The sequence below is a fragment of the Mesocricetus auratus genome, unplaced genomic scaffold (assembly GCF_017639785.1).
Source record: "Mesocricetus auratus isolate SY011 unplaced genomic scaffold, BCM_Maur_2.0 Super-Scaffold_100010, whole genome shotgun sequence".
NCBI classification, from domain to species: Eukaryota; Metazoa; Chordata; class Mammalia; order Rodentia; family Cricetidae; genus Mesocricetus; species Mesocricetus auratus.
The window spans coordinates 69,726,385-69,744,383 of NW_024429194.1; the positions used below are offsets into that span (position 1 = coordinate 69,726,385).

At 43.9% G+C, this 17,999-nt stretch overlaps 1 protein-coding gene across 4 annotated transcripts in view; it reads right to left on the reverse strand.

Moving 5' to 3' along the window:
- Positions 1-17,999, reverse strand: part of Ano6 (anoctamin 6) — a 175,194-nt gene that overhangs the window by 77,905 nt on the left and 79,290 nt on the right. The gene's annotated exons all lie outside the window — the stretch shown is intronic.

A 17,999-nucleotide genomic window follows, 5' to 3' on the forward strand; every position in this document is an offset into this window, starting at 1 on the left:
GTTTTCCTGAGTTTAGTGATGAGCTCACTGAGAGAGAGAGAGAGAGAGAGAGAGAGAGAAACATATTGGTGCCTGGTTACCTGATCGCTACAGCATAATCTGTTCTTGGAGAGAGGGAGTCTGTGACTTGAAGAGCAGATGATTTGCCTAGAATGCTTGGGAATTGTCAGTATTACGTGTGGGACACAATTGCCCCAGAGTCTACCTGCCTGCACAGTGGAGGGGAGTCAGGGTTGGATAGGAACTCATTAATAAGGACTTGCTGGCTGTGGGACTGAATTTTTTTTTTTATCAAGAAGAAAAATATGAGACCTAACACTATTGATGGAAACCTCATCATTTGTCTCTTACTTCCTCGCTTTAATTAGTTTTCATGACTTCCCTCCGGAGGTCATCACTTCGCTGCCGTGTACACAAAGCCACATTTGCCACTGGGGCTTGTCTGCAGATCCACAAGCAGTGCCTCCTGAGCCATAGAAAGCAAATTTTAAAACTTGTAAATATCGACAGTACTAAATTAAATAAGTCTTCGATTAACAGCTTAAAAGTTTATAGCCTAAGTTGCATATGGTGGTTTCAGCTACTATAACCCCAGCACCAGCTGCAGGCGAGCATGGGCTACTATGGGACACCAAGTCTCAAGAAGAAGGGTGGGTGGGTGGAGATAATGCATGTGACAACAAAGTAAGATAATTCAGCAGAAGATGGACCCAAGATGATCGCTATCTCTCTGTTCCCCCCCTGCCCCACACGGACAGACGTGGTTGGTTTAATCCACTGTGAGGAGTCTGTGTTCTCACAGCCTATAAAAAGTGCTCATGTTAACTTCATTGTTTAAGAACCACACTGCTTTTTAACAGGAAGGTGATAGTTTAAAATTTCCCTCATTGAAAGCAAATGGGGGGTTGTGTTTCGCAATCATTTGATGGAGCGACCTGCATGATACGTTCATTGCACTGATTAATTCTCTTGTGCATTCAGGCATCAATTAGCACAGAAAATCATGTGACTCTGCCACCATCACACCACCTCCTTTTTCTTCACACTTCTGGGAAGATGAAATCTTTGCCACCCACAAAACCTCTATGCCTGCTTCCTTTCCTCTCTCCCCACAGGGGCCTGTGAAGTCTCTCACTGCCACTTTCTGTTCATCAGGCTACCCCACCTGAAGAAGCTGCCTCCATCCCCACAACCCACCCAGGCAGTGGTTCTCAGCCTTCCTAATGCTGTGAGCCTCTAATACAGTTAGCTTCTCATGTTGTGGTGACCTCTCCCAACCATAAAATTAGTTTCACTGCTATGTCACAGCTGCTATTTTGCTACTGTTATGAAATGCAATGTAAATATCTGTGTTTTCTGACAGTCTTAGGCAATCACATGAAAGGGTCTTTTGACCCCCCAAGGGGGCCATGACCCACAGGCTGAGAATCTCTGCATAGGGCTGCCACAAACAGCATGGCTCTGCGTAGGGACTGGTTTTTTTGTTTGTTTGTTTGTTTGTTTTTTTGTTTTGGTGTTTTTTGAGACAGGGTTTCTCTGTGGCTTTGGGGACTGTCCTGGAACTAGCTCTTGTAGACCAGGATGGTCTCGAACTCACAGAGATCCACCTGCCTCTGCCTCCCGAGTGCTGGGATTAAAGGTGTGCACCACCACTGCCTGGCTAGAGACTGTTCTTATCCAGGACACAAAATGTCCAAGGAATCAAGATGCGTCCCTGGCTTAGACTCATGTCACTACCCTTTTTTTTTTTGTTTTCCAGTCATTTAAACTAACAAACCTTAAAAGCAAAGATACACAAAAATGCTAAGTTCTGTGCCTTCTATTTCGACTACAGGCCTTATTAGGTGTCTTTGTGTCTTCTGTTTGTTGAGGGTTTTACTACGGGTGATGGCCATGGCAGCCGTCAGGGGAAAGGGCCCGTGAAAGAGAAAACCAGGAATGATGTCTCAGAATGGCAATGGGAAGCTGGTAGCGTGCTACAGGAAAGCCTGGTGATCACTGCAGACATCTGAGACCTTGGGAGCCTTCCATGGAGCCGAACTGTCTGAAGTGCTGAAGACCAGGCCTGGAGTGGGCATCACCACAGAGCGAGCCACACACACTGGCCAGGCAGGCACTGCCCCTGCACTGCGGCACAGGCTGGCAGCTACCTCTCAAACCAGCCAGTGGGCACAAAAGCCTCCTGGGCTGAATACAGGACCGTGGCTCTTTGTTTGTACGAAGAAGCCAAGGAGTTGGCAACAACTGGCTATTGACGCTAATGGTGAGAGTCTGACACGAAGCTGTGACGTTTAGGATGGACGGCCGCCGGAGAAAGGGCGCCAACTCCTTACTGCTGGAAAAGCCACATCTCTCACCTCTTAGCAGAAGGCATACTACTGGGCAACTGGCAGGAAGAAACAATTAAAATAAATTAAAAAAAGTCGATCTGTGAACAGAACCATTTTGTTTTGGGGAACAACAGCAACAACAAAAAAGTTGGATTTTTTAATATAAGTATCTCTGACAGGCCTAACTCATAGAGCAGCCTATTAAAATGACAGGCAACCTAAAAAACTCATTTCCCAAAGTTTTACTGAATGTAGAGAAGGAAATTTCCAATAGGCTCTCAAAACAAACTTTGATCATCTTTTAAGTGACTGAAAATTCAGAGAGAGAGAGAGATCATTCATCCCTGGCCACTGCGTCCTCTGTTGGTATTGACTAGATTCTGGGGTTTAGTCCTGCATGAGTCAAGAGACACAAAAATGAACAGTCAAAAAGAGTCAAAAACTGTGGCACCCAGTGATTCCTGTTAAGCAACCGAAGTTTAAAAATACTTAAAGAAAAGGCTTTACAGTTCATTATGTAAACTTGTTTTAGAGCTAAGAGTTTGTGTGCAGGTACTGACTTTCCCACTGGGAAATTTAATTCTTATGCTGGTCAAGGTGACTTCCTGATTTTTACCCTGAGAGTCTTAGACAAATGTTTTCAATGTCAAGACAATAAGCATCCTTTTTAGTTTTTATGATTCACCCTTCTTCCTGGAAAGTGTCCAGCAACTTTCTAGTTACAGTGTCATGTCTATAATATAGTCTATAATATATTCCATCTTTTTGTACCAGTAGGGAGGAAGACCAGTAACAGTAGGGGGAAGGCGGGTGACAGCAGGGAGGAAGGCCAGTGATAGCAGGGGAGAAGGCTGGTGACAGTAGGGACCAAGGCCATCAGTGCTCAGTCACATGACATTTCCCAGGTGCCTCTCAATCTGACCTCTCTCATTCTATTTGCTCTTTCAAAAATATAACCCAAAAGGCAGGGTCCTCAGCCAAATCAGAACAAAAAGATTGTTCAATGGTGTTACCTGGGCTCAGCCCCTGGGGCCCACATGGTGGAAGGAGAAAGCTGACCCCTGCAGGTCTGGCCTATGAACAGAAGCCATCACGCATGTGTCTACACACATGCATGCAGATATATAAAATGTAAAGGAAAAATACCAAATGCTGGTAGCAAAATTACGTTGTCCATGGAGTCTAAGATTAGAAGTTCCCACAGCTTTTTCATGCATACTTCCTTTGGGTTAAGCCTTCCCCTGACTCCTCATTTCTCATCCCCATCACCCCACTACCTGCTTCACTCCTCTGCCCCTGCTATGCCCATTTTCTAGTTTCACTTCATCTATAGTCTCCTATCCCCCTCCTAAAACGCCCCTCCCCTAGAACAGCCCATTCCTAGTGTCCTGGCTTCCATGTGTACTCAGTGTTAAACACACAATCTCTGAAACTAGGACTCACATATGGGAAAGGACACGCCGCTTCTGTCTTTGGGAGCCTGGGTGACCTAACTCAGTATAACTTTTCTTTTTTTCTAGTTTCATCCATTTACATGCAGGTTTCACTTTTCTTTGTATAGGGACCATATATCTATTTGTCAGTTGATAGACCTCCAGGTTGTCTCCACCTCTTAGAAATTGTGAATTGAGCCTCAAAGAACATGGAGGTACAAATACATCTGTAGCAGGATATATAATCCTTTTGTGTTCATGCCTGGGAGTGAAGTGGCCTAGCCAAGTCATACAGGAGAAGACCTGTGTCTAGCGTTTTGGAAAACCTCTACCCCAATGTTTCTCAACCTTCCCAACACTGCCACCCTTTAACATGGCTCCTCATGTGGTGGTGGCTCCCAACCATAAAATTAGTTCATTGCTACTTCATAACTGTAATTTTGCTACTGATATGAATTGCAATGTAAATATCTGTGTTTTCTGATGGTCTTAGGCGACCCCTGTGAAAATGACCTTTGATCCCACAGGAGTCGTGACTCATGGGCTGACAACCACTGCCCTCCACTGATTTCCAGAGTGGCTGCACCAGTTTGCACCCCCACTAATAGTGTGGAAGGGCTCCCTACATCCATGCCAGCATTTGTTATCATTGTGTTTCCTGGCCATTCAGATTGAGGTTAGATGGGCTCTTAAAGTGGTTTTAATCTGTATTTTCTGATTTCTAGGGATGCTGAACACTTTTTAAAGTGTTAACCACCATCTGTATTTTGTCTTTTAAGGACTCTCTATTGGGTTCCATCACTCATTTATTAATAGGGCTGTTTTCTTTGTGTTTAGTTTATTTTTTAAAATTCTTTGTAGATTCTAGACATTAAGCCTCTGTCAGATGTGTATCTGGCAAAGATTTTACCCAGTCTTCGGCTGTCTCTTCCCTCAACTAACCGTTTTCTTCCCCTTCCACCCTCCCCCCTACCCCCCACACTCCCAATTTACTCAGGAGAGCTTGTCTTTTTCCCCTTCCTAGGCAGATCCATGTATGCAAAGATGCTTCTTATGGCTGGTAATGGTCAATGTTGAGAACCATTACTGTCCAAAGGGCTAAGAGTGAGTGGCTGTGGCTACTCAGCCATAGACAGGACATCTACATAAGCCCCTGCCTAAGGCCCAAGGAAAGTCATAGGAAAGGATCCAGAGGATATTGTGGGGTGCTGAGAAATTCTGTCCTCTGGATAGGACATGGCTGTAGGACACATGAACTGAATAACAACTATGGCTAACTATGTAAGATCGGGCCAGTTAAATATTCCAGCATGATGCTGGGGCAAGCGGGGGTGAGGGTGTAGGGGCGTGGGGGGATGGGGGAGTGAGGGGAGGATAGGTCAGAGGGGATGGGGTAAAGGCCAGAGACTATTATCAAGATATATATATATATATATATATATATGTATACATATATATGGATCTTGGCTACATATATGGAATTTTCAAAAAGTAAAAGAAAAAAATTAGTTCTGTGCTTTCAGACTAGCATGAATTTGAGAAGGTAAACAAACTGTACATTCTTTTTGCTGTTGTTGAGGAAGCACACATGGGCCCTCATCCCCATCACAGTAATCAAGTGAGACTTCTGGGTACTGTAGGGCAATGGCTAAGAGACGGTGTCTCAGGTAATAACTTGGCAGGGAAAGTCCACCAGGTGATCTGGTTGAAATGTGGGCACTGAGCTTCCCCTGGAAGAGGATGCTCCAGTCACAGCAAAGAGGAATGATGCAGCCATAAGGAATCTGCCTTCTGGACAGAAAGAGGTGTGGCGTTGAGAGGGGCCTGAGGAAAAGGCGGCGTGCATGGAGGTGCTCTGCTGTCGCTCAGGACAGGCATAGCGCAACACTCCACTCCACTAATAAATACTCCAGGACCCTTGATGTCAGTGCTTCTGTGACTATAAAATAACTTGTCAACATGGGTCTGGTCTCGCGTGTTTTAAATGTCATTAAAATGGGTCCCCCAAAATTCCTGCAAGGAATCCAGTCCCACCTCGCTCCAGCAGAATCTGTTACCATCGTTTGAAATGCTATATGTAAATTATTTATTCCCAATCAGGATGAAATGTGGCTGCACTGGAATCTGTGCTCATGCTTATGTATGAGAAGGTCTGACACTTGCCTTGGACAGTGAAACTGATTGCATCACAAGAGTTTCTAGACAACCTGAAATGCTAGAGTACTCCAGGCTCATGTGGGCTAATAGCTTTCACCTCACACAAAGCAGGCTGTAAGAAAGGCTTGTTTCCCAACAATAGCTGAGAGACTGCACTATGAAAAATATCCAAACTTTCCTATGATTAAAAGAGCAACTGTAGTATGAATGTAGCAAAGAATGGCTTCCTGCAGTTCTTATGACTGAAACAATGAAACAGTTAATTCTAAGACCATGGGGCATGGAGGGGCACTACTTGTAACTAAACTAAACTAAAAATACAGTACCTTCATTCTGCAGTAAACTCTAAACACACACACACACACACACACACACACACACACACACACACACACACACACACACACGTACGTCAAATTCAGGTCAGAAGCAGAAACCTTTATTCGATCTCAAAACACTTTTTTTTTTTTCCTGAGACAGGGTTTCTCTGTGTAGCTGTCCTGGAACTAGCCCAGTAGACCAGGTTGGCCTCAAACTCACACAGATCTGCCTGCTATTGCCTCCCGAGGGAACGGGATTAAAGGTGTGCACCACCACCACCCAGCTTCAACACATAAAATTTAATTTTACTTGTATGCTACAAATGACATATTTCCATCTCTCCTAACTACACACTGTTTTTCTCTGTACGATGACGCAAACGTGCTACAAAGCAGGTCAAATTCCACTCCTTTTATTTGATCAAAACGCAAACTGAAAATCAATGACAAAAAGCCAAATATTGAGCTAAGAATGTCCTAGACTGCAGCAGCTGTGGGAGGCTGAGTGTTGAGGGGGAAAGACAAATATTTGAAGAGGAGAGCAGGGGTGGGTAGGGAAGGACGTAACACATTAGTCACAGGGAAAGGAGAAGTGTGTGGGCACCGGGCACACAGAGCCTACATACAGGAGCTCCTCTGACTAGACAGGGCATTCCAGAATGCAGACTGCAGAGAAAGGTGCAAAGAAGACCACACGGGGGAGGGGGGAGGATGGGCCCTGAATGGAGGGCTGGTTTTACAATGTATCTCAGGATGTTGCCAGAACATTTGGTGTTGACTATGTGACCATCAGTGTGCACTCAGGATGGACCCGGTGATTTCTGAATAAATCACTTTCCCCCTTGGCTCTCTGTTAACTATTGAGCTCTGGAGGAAGTGACCAGTCCTTGCTCACCCTGGGTTCTCTGCGGGGCCTCTCCCTGTGTTAGGAACTCAGGGTTTTTCCACCCTCCCTAAACCACACAGGCTCTTCTTCTCCTAATGGAAAAAAAAATTACGTTCAGTACAAAATAACTCTGAACAACACAGTAAAGTATAAAGGGAGAAATAAAAAGTCATCTGTAACCCTGTCTCCCCGAAATGAGCTGAGTTTTTAAATATTTTTGGAGAGCATCCTTCCAGGCATGCTCACACACATATTAAGTAAAATGGTACCATACGCACGCACTGTTTTACAAACATCGATCAGAGACATTTTCTAGCTTTATATAACGCTCTGAATCATCATGTTTAATAGCTGCAATATAATTTAGCTAAACAGTTCCTCCACTGATGAACACAGAAGTTGCTTCCAATTTTCTGCTTCTGTAAACACTGCTGCAATACGCTTCCTTGTACATATGTATATGTGCACATGTTCAATTACTATTTCATTAGGCTAAATTCTAGAAGCAGATTTTAAGTGCTATGGCCCGTTCGAATGCTTCAGATACGCAAGTCACTAAGATCAGCATCCCAAGTCACACACCCACCAGCACAGTGGGAGAATAGGGGAGAGCCAGCCACCACCCTCCCTAGATTACAGCCTGCCGTTTTCCCACTACCACAGCCACAATGCGTATTTTGGTGTTTTTTTTTTTCCTTGCACCTTTTTAACTAGAGGACACTAACATCATTACAGGCCCTGCCCAAAGGAATTACTACATTTTTAAGTAGTGCCTATTGCTACCCTTGACCTGACTGGGCTTTTTAGTAGAGTCCCTGGAGCTTTAGTGGTGAAATCTGGGGCCACACAGGGAAATGGGCAAGAGGGCAAAGAACAAACTACTTACAGGACTCTATGCGGTTCAGTCTGAAAACCCCACGTCTAAAAACCGACAAGTCAGGAATAGCTCCTGCAAGTCTTCAAAGGTAACCCCTGGTGGAGATGTGGGGGAAGGGCTGGCAGAGGGGCCAGTGCACTCTTGAAGGAGCCGGGCAGCAAGCTAACTGTAGAAGTCATGATGTGTAACCGCTGTGGAAACGGGTGCCCACCTGACGCAGAGTGATGCTGGCTGAGACAGCCAGGAAGGCAGCAGTTTGTAGTCACGGAGGAGACGGGGGACTGTACAGAGACCTTCGAATGCACTCATTTTTATCAAGTGCATCCTGAAGGAAAAGGGAGACACATTCCAGGCACAGTCAGCCTGCCCTGGGTCCAGAGGTGCTGACCCATTATTTCCATGTGGTCATTAAACTGAAATGTGCTCATTTTAGAAGGTCACCAGAACAGCGGCTGGCTTTTCATCACAGATTACAGGCCGCCCTCACAACCACCAAACACGGGTTATGCATCCCAACTCATACATTTCTCTATATTTAGAACCTACCACTTATTTGGCTTATAACGATTTTGGTTTCAAGTTAAATTCGATGTCACAGCCTTTAAAACAAAAGTGCTATCTTTTATCTGTAAAATTATTTCTGCAATTTTCCATGCGGCAGAGCTTGTTCTTTTCAGTTATTTCTTACAAGACACAGATGTGGTGGCTGGGAAATACCGGGCTATATCATTACAAAGTCTTTTTACATGCCATGGCCTCCTGATACAGTGTGTGCATTTTTGTCATTGTTTCCCGTTGCAAAGCTCTAGGGTTCTATTATTAGCACTCCACATTGCCAATGCCAGCAAGGATGAAGGCACGCCTTCTCCACCATCCTTGTTACTGTTTAAATATCCTTCAATTTTCTGAGCCAGAGCAGGGAACATATGAAGACAGAACTTTGAAGTGACCTTTAAAATAAAATAAAAGGCATTCACTGGGGCTGTGGATGTGGCAGCAGCATGGCCCTGGCTTCCATTCCAAGCACCACACACAGAAAATTTAACTAGTTGTAGAGATAAACAGAGTCTTCTGGGAGATTCCAGTCAGGAGCCTTCCTGCTGCACAGGGAGCTACTCCCGCAGCCTTCTCTTAAACACAGAAACTGTAGTGTGACTGACTTCATCCATATGACTTCGTTCTTTTTAAATTTCCTGTTTTCCTAGCTTAAAAAAAAACACACACACATGGAAAAACAGACAAAACTCAGGTTAGCCTTAAAAATAAGAAAAGAGAACAGAAAACAAATGTCAAACAATGAAAAGAAAAGTGAAAGTGCCTATCGTAGCTCTTTTTATAGTTTCCTTTTCTAGAATAAACGCCATCTGTTTACACCACGTTCAGCTATCAGCGGTAGCGTTGGTAAAAGAACTGTGTGAGAGAGAGACTACAAGGAATTTTCAACACACTACCCACGGGATAACAGTGCAGTGACAGGCTAAAGATGAGTAGCACAAGAGAATGCATTTGAGAGAAGAGCTGTCTTCCCCCAGAGGCTGTCCTCCAGAGGTCTCGGGTCCTCAGATCAGCGTGTCTCAGTGTAATGTCGATTGCAGGCTTGTCTTCCATCCACTTGCATAAAACTTTGGATCTACGTGAACTTTTAGTTTATGCCATCTTTTGAAGAACGTTGTATAGGCTCTTCCACCTGAAACAACATGGCTGTCCTAAATTACATTTTTGAACTTCTAAGCAATAATAGCTTTCCCATTTTGTATTCTGGAATCAGTTGGAACCAAAATAGTGCTGCCCTAGCTTCTGGTGTCTTGAGTTGTAAGATTCTTGGTCTTTAGGAACAATAATTTCAATGTAATTTTATTACTCCTTTCTACCTACCTGCTTTCTTCTTCACTGGCCACATTTCAACTGCCTCTAACATATCTAACTTGTTATGTCTTAAACACAATGGTAGATCTCATTTACCAAACTCATAGCTGCAAACTGTTCCCCTTTGCTCCATCATTCATGGCACATGTTCTCCAGGTCAACCGCCTGTTTTTAAACAAAGAGCCATTGCACAGCAGGTTCCTCAGCTGAAAATGAACACAGCAGTTTCCCAATAGCTATCCAGACTGTGATTTCCTGATGATACAGCTATCCGACTGTGACTTCCTGATACAGCTACCCAGGCTGTGACTTCCTGATATAGCTGTCCAGAATGTGACTTCCTGATACAGCTGTCCAGACTGTGACTTCCTGATACAGCTACCCAGGCTGTGACTTCCTGATACAGCTGTCCAGAATGTGATTTCCTGATGATACAGCTATCCGACTGTGACTTCCTGATACAGCTATCCAGACTGTAACTTCTTGATGATACAGCTATCCAGGCTGTAACTTCCTGATACAGCTATCCAGACTGTAACTTCTTGATGATACAGCTGTCCAGGCTGTAACTTCCTGATACAGCTATCCAGACTGTGACTTCCTGATACAGTTATCCAGGCTGTGACTTCCTGATACAGCTATCCAGACTGTAACTTCTTGATGATACAGCTGTCCAGGCTGTAACTTCCTGATACAGCTATCCAGACTGTGACTTCCTGATACAGTTATCCAGGCTGTGACTTCCTGATACAGCTATCCAGACTGTAACTTCTTGATGATACAGCTGTCCAGACTGTGACTTCCTGATACAGCTGTCCAGGTTGTGACTTCCTGATATAGCTGTCCAGACTGTGGTTTCCTGATGAGGGCATAATGGCACAGTAAGACTTCAGATCTTTCCTGGGTTCCTGTGCACTTCTTTCAGACTCCATCAGAGTTACAATCTGTCACTCCCCTGGTGAAAGGATGTTGACAGTTATGTAAGGGTTTCTTGATATGGCAAGATGTCATCTCAGGGAGCAGCATCATGTTATCTTCAGCTGCCTGAATTCATAGCAGGAGTACTGTTCTCCCTCAACTTTTTCATGCCCTGTGTCCCTCTCAAGCCATAATGTTCTCTTATCTCTAATTTGGGAACTGATATTTTTAATTTCACTCAGTACAACAGGAAGGAAAACCCAGAGCCCAGGAAAGCAAAGGCTATGCATCCTCAATGCAAATGGTGGTCTTATGAGAAGGGCTGCTGGCTGTGCAGGGATGGTATTTCCATAACACACAGCCCCAACAACCCACTGATAAAAATGGTGGGAAAACATTTTTAATGTACCACAAGGAGGAATATAAATAAAATGTTGTAGGCTGGAGAGACGACTCAGATGTTAAGAGCACTGGCTGCTCTTTCAGATGTCTTGAGTTCAATTCCCAGCAACCACATGGTGGTTCATAACCATTTATAATGAGATCTGGTGCCCTCTTCTGGCCTATAGACATATGTACAGACAAAACACTGTATACATGATAATAAATAAATCTTAAAAAAAAACTTTGTAAAACCTTGCTCAATTATTGGGAATGTTCTGGAATTAAGTGATCTAAAGAAACGAGACTTTCTTTTTTTTTAAAAGTTTTGTAAGACAGGGTTTCTCTGTGTTGCCCTGGCTGTCCTGGAACTCACTCTGTAGATTAGGCTGGCCTCAAACTGACAGAGATTCATCTGCCTCTGCCTCCTGAGTGCTGGAATTACAGGTGTGCGCCACCATTGCCCGGTAAGAAATGAATTTTTAATGGTGTTCTTGCAGAGGACAGGTCAGTTCTCAGCATCCATGACAGGCAGCTGGCAGCTACCTGTAATTGATGTTCTAGGGGAACTGATGCTTTCTGGCCCCTATTAGCACCTACCTGACTTCACATGCACATGCCTACACATGGATACACATGCATATACATGTTTAAGACATGCATATATGGGTGAAAACATCTCAAAAGTGGCTACTTAAACCTTTATGCTTACATTTTTTCTCATGTATATAGTATTTTTGGTATCTTAAAACAATATACTGCACATGACTTCAGCAACTGTTTTTTAGGAGGTAAATATAAAGGAAGACAAAAATGAAAAAAAAAAAAGGGTTAAGGACTTGAGCATCCAGGAAATCTATGTTCAAATCCCAAGTCTGCTGCAGATGTGAGCCGTGTGCCTTGGTGGGTGCCTGCTATCCTTTCAGGTTTGCTCATGAATAGGGGAGGCATCTTGGGAAGGAAGACAGGGTTCTGTGCTGATTGGAACTCTGGGGTGCCACAACCAGCCTAAAGCCTGGAGTACAGACAAAGGCCAGTAACTATGCCCCGTGGGTGTTCTCTACTTTAAACATGTCCTTTCTGGAGTCCTGCATCAGGGGTGATTATGGACCCTGTCACCGCCAGGTGTATCTACTGCAACTTACTCTTTCTCCTGCCATTCTGAGCCCTGGGCCTTTAGTAGGTACTGCAACACCCCACTGTTCGCAGTTTCTGGCCGACAGTGAAGTGGAAACCAGGCTGAGTTTGCTGGACTTCTTTTTAATTTACTTTTATTGATTTGACTTTGTTGAATTTCTATGAAACTGAGTCTTAGTGCTTTAATTTGAGGTATTTAATTTGAGGCTTTTTAGCTCGCTTCAGTTTTGAGGAAAACAGGACTGAAATGGAATGCCCCATTCCACAACTAAATGAAGAAAGCTAAAGTTTATGAATGTTACCATTAAGTTGTACCCAACCATTGCACAAAATCTATTTCAAAAGAATGCTTACATAGTTTTCATTTTGTGTATTTGTGTGTTTGAGTGTAGGTTCGCACATGTGAGTTCAGTGTCCTGGGAGGCCGGTAGAGGACGCCAGCTCCCCAGAAGCTGTAGTTACAAGAGCTGTGAGCCAATGTATGTGGGTGCTGGAAACCTAACTCGGGCTCAGTGCAAAAGCAGTATGAACCCCTAAGTGCTGAGCCAACTCCATCCCCCCAGTGAAGTCATATTGTTGTCATGGAGAATGAATACAAAAAGAATAATGAACAGTCAATACAGATAGAAGGCTGGGGTCAGAGAAGATAGGCAGAAGAAAATATATGAGCCATCAGGACAACTTCAACTGCTGTGATTTGACCATGAAAACTGGCTGGAGGCCTTCTGGCAGGAGCATGAAAGGGAACTGTTCCAATGACACAGTGCTGTTATCAGGAGAAAAGGAAGTTGTCTCAGCCTTCCAGGAGGGCAGAGTCTTGTAGGGGACCTTTTATAGAAACACCCAGATTGTGTCTGTTTCTCTAACAATGCCCTCAGCAGGGAGTGGAGCAATAAAATACAATGTGCAGATAACCCCTGACATTTTCGGTTCTAGCTCACCTCACGTCTTCTGAAACAGTCTCTACAGCCCTCCAGTCCCCCAGGGCAGTACTCAGACTGAGCTGTATCCTTGGCATCATAGTCCACACTGCACACTCTCTGCTTGCCAATTCACTCCATATGCTGCCCCCCCCCACAGGAAAGCTCGTAAACAAACATGCCCACAAGGGGACAAAACCCGGGGACTCGGCAGAAAGTCTATTCTTCCCAGCGGGGCGGTATGTAGGCTACCTCGTGACCTGACTACAGCCTGCCAGTTATACACACAGTCCTTTTTGTTCTAGATATCCAGTCTAACCATCTCAGGGTTTTGGTTGTCATCCACCTCCTACTCCTTGCTCATGTAATGTCCTTTTCTCCTCCCCCAACCACCTATCCCAATTCCACTTCTTTATTTTCTAAGCCAGGACAGGCACGTCCCACACACTTCTAGCGACTCCTGACCCTTTGGAGCAGGGGATCTGAAATGTCAATAGTATAAAATGTGTTTTTTTTTTCTTGTGCTAATGTCTGCAAGTCAGTGCTTAAGACTGGTGGGGACGGACTAGAGATGGCTCAGTGTTTAGGAGTAACTGGCCACTCCTCTAGAAGACCTGGGCTTGATTCCCAGCACCCACATGGGGGCTTATAGCCTCTGTACCTCCAGTTCCAGAGGATTCCATGGCCTCTTCTGGCCTCTACTGGTAGCACACAGCACACATGTGATACACAGACATACACACAGACAAAACAAAACCCTGTATCTCTAAGTCTTTTCAAAAAGTGGCAAAGGGTAAAAGGCACTGCTCTGCTGAACACAGAGTGTCTCAACTGTGTCTACAGTCACTCCATACCCACACTTGTGCATGGGAAAGCCCTGGATGCAGAGTGACAATCTGCAGTTTTGCTAGCTGGCACAGTCTCCTTGAAGCTATTTTACATGCTGCATGAAGAGAGATGTTCTCCTAAAACACATCTACACGTCCAAATTCCCTGACTGCAAGGTCTTAGCCCAGCCACTGAAGGCTGAGCTGGGTCTGAGGAAGGGTAAGTGCACTGATTGCCCGTTCCCCAGCCTCCCAGGATCCCGGAGACAATCAGATTGCAGCAAGGAGTCTAGTCAAGCAGGAACTCTTTTATTGCCCCACAGCAAGCATCTTTTAAAGCAAAATTCCGTGTGTGTAGGGCAACAGCTAGACAATGGTTTTAAAGGTCAGGGTGTTGTATGATAGGCACCCTATGTTTTACCTAGTGAACATGAATTGTTCATGCAGTGACCTTTCTGGTTCGATCTTGGTAACCAATCACCCTTTTTTGTAAACATCTCAGGACTTACTCTCCTGACTTCCCTTTGGTGCCATCTTTAATTGGCTTGTGTGCCCTTCATCTGACATCTCTGGGGTGCACTAAAATAGGAAGCATTCTTTCTGTTCCACAGACAAGGGACCAACATCTGGTTATAAAGCCATAGGTAGAGTTGGCAGATACTTACAAGAAAATGCATTTGTTGTTAATGACAATGTCATAAAATTTCAAGCAAGTATTAGAACTCAGCATAATTGCATTCCATGGCCATCTGAGAGTTTCCTAATAATGGCTTTTTGTTGAGAACAAAGGTAATATTAAGAAATGTGAATTTTTCTCATTTTATATAAGGAAACGAGCAAACATTTGTATGAGCTACTAATCTGTAATATCTACTGTGAACTGCTTTCCAAAATCCTGTGCATGGTGCAAAAATCATATTTGTGTGAAGGGTTCATTCCAAGATGTATGAAACTTTGATCAACATGGTTTTACAGTTTATGGCAGAACCAATTTTTCAAAACTACCACCTGCTGAGTTCTGATGTGGAATCCAAAAATACACAATTACTTGAAGAGGCCCTGAAACAGTCCTGCCTCATCCAGTTGACAACTTATGTAAGCCTGAATAATCTACACACACCAATCAAAGCAATGTGTTGGCACTTAAAACATATTTTATGTGTATGTGTGTTTTGCCTCTATGCATGTCTGTGTACCATGTTGCCTGTCTGTGCCCATGGAGCTAGAAGAGGGCACTGGATCCCCAGAAACTGGAGTTATAGTTGTGAGCTACCACATGAATGCTGAGACTTGAACTTGGGTCCTCTGGAAGAGCAGCCAGTGCTCTTAACTGCTGAGCTATTTCTCTAACCCATATTGTCACTTTTAAACTAAAAAGCAAATGTGAAAATCCAGCTACTTGCTCTTATGCAGGCTTGTAAAATACATAAAACTACATCACTTCTCCCATAATAAGTTACTTTAGGAGAAAAAAAAAGAGGTTTTACATTAAAATATGCTAATGTACATCACCATGCTTCAATATTAGTCTATATTATCATTCTTCAATTTATTTTTGGTTATGTTTAAATTGATTAATAAATGTGTTAACTTTCTCCATTTTAAGTTCAAGAATACTGAACATTGTGTAAGCCCTTATTATTGAGTATACAATGCAAGACCATAAAAGTTGAGAGTAAAGGCTCTATACCATTCTCCTAATTTTGTGTTATATAAATTTCCATAGTATGATGCCATGCATATATATAAGATAATGTCATATGTTTGTGTGTATACTATCACTTTAATTGGACTATGACACTGAAGGTAAAACTTGGTTTGCTTTTAACCCGTAACACCAGGAAGAGCAGTTCAGTGGATTCTTGTTCACTAGCTTGAGTTTACACAGTCCAGTGAAAACATTTAATGCAACCACTCTACTAAGGTCTTAAAATGGGTTGACAAAAGATAAATACTAAGGGTGTAATCTTGCTGGTTTGCAAAGGCTACTGTAGATGACATAGAAAATCGGCAGTTCCATACTAATGCAGCTGCAGTCTGTCTCTTTAAGGTTTTGGTGTCTGCTCTGCTTGTTTGAGATGAGGCTGGGGTCTTTCTGTGACTCTTGGGACAGCCTTGAGCTCGAGAACCTCCTGTTTCACACTCTCCTGTGCAGCCGGGGATTCAATGGCTATTCGCCTCATCATTGTACCTGTAGGTCATTCTCCTAGGATCTCCTATATCTACCCCAGTAAAGTCTCAGGGGGCCTTCCCTTGACTGCCTGCTGAAATTTCCTCCCTTCTAACTCAGAGCACCTTACCCTCTCTTTAAATGTCATGTCTCACCATCCTAATTGTTGAGCTATTTGTGTAACGGCTTAATTAAAGTCTGTCTCTCACTAGAACGCATGCCCCAAGGGGACACAGACTGTGCCATCTTTTCATGCCATTTCCCAAGAGACTTACAAAAACATTAAGTGGATAAATATTATTAAATAAATCAACTGAAATTAATTCCCCATTTATCCCGTGACATTTTATAATAAGGCAGATGAAGCAATGGGGGAGAAATTCCACTATACATCACAGAAGGAATGGACTGGTTTGCACTACTTTTAAAGGAAGCAATTCTAAGCGTGGGTACTGGCGGGTGGCACCGTACTACTGGGAGACTGTGGTCCCAAGGAGGAAGAGTGGAGGGAACAAAGGCGCTGAGGAATATTACTACTTCCTGCAAACAATCTAGGTGCACAGCTTTGTAAGGTTTGCATGAACACACTCAGGTTCCAACCAGGAGCAAGCAGAGTACAGCCCCGTGCCTTCTATGCTTAGAGCACTGTTGAGGTCAATCTCATCCTCAGGCGGTACTCTGCATACATACTGGGACTTATCTAACACTCCAAAGGACCTCACAGCCACTGACCAGCCAGTATCTCCTGCACATACAGGCAGCAACTGGACACAGAGGTAGACAGTGCGCCACTCTTGGCCCTGAGGGCAAACATCTGAGATGCACTCTTTCTATTTTCCCACTGAGCACATGGGTTAATAAATATTGAATGACTAGATGAATAAATTTTACTACAAAATTTAGTGAAGTCGATGGTGGTTTATTCAAAACTGAATAATTTAAATAGGTCTTATTCCTAATTCATTAAAAATTCTATTAGCGCGTTTTAGTTAAGGGCTCAATACATTTATTGACTGATTGTGCTGTTGTCATTTTATAACGCTGCTGGGTGCAATTAGTCCCCCAACCCACTGATAATTTGGTCAGTATGTTAAGAACTGATAACTGCTTTCTCGGGGATACGCGTTATCAATGCTTTAAAAGCCTTGTCTTCTAAGAACGGAGCCAGTTTCTGGTACCCACAGTGTGATGGGAAAAGTGGCATGGCTGGTTAAGCAGCGTCCACTGTGGTCACTTCGGTAATTCGGCCTGCAGTGTGCCAAGTACCCGTGACCACTAGGCAAGGCTGTTCTCTGTAACTTCATGAACACGCTTTCCACGTTGCTCGAACGCCTCTCAATCCTTGTGCAGACGCTGCACCATATGCTGGCGAAGAAATCGACGCTGACTTTCCCGTGTGTTATGCAAAGAGGAAGCTGCCTACAGGAGCCAGAGGGCAGAGCATGAAGGGATACAGAAGGCTTCCAGGGCCTCATTCCCAGCTCAGGCTCCACTTTCTAGTGGGGGCTTTTGGAACAGCTTCTGCCTACAGCAGAAAGAACAGTTCCTGTCAGGATGTACACATGTTTTAAAATCTCAAAAGTTCCTCACTGCTCTCGTCTTCGTCTCCATTCTTCTTACTTTACATGTCACACATTTGCATTAAATATGCATGAAGTTTCAGGGTACAGTGGGGCAGACCTGGGGCTCCAGCACTCAGAAGGCTGAGGCAGGATGATTGACGGTTCAAGGCCAGCCTGGGCTAACAGTTGGACCCAGTCTACAAAACCACAACGAA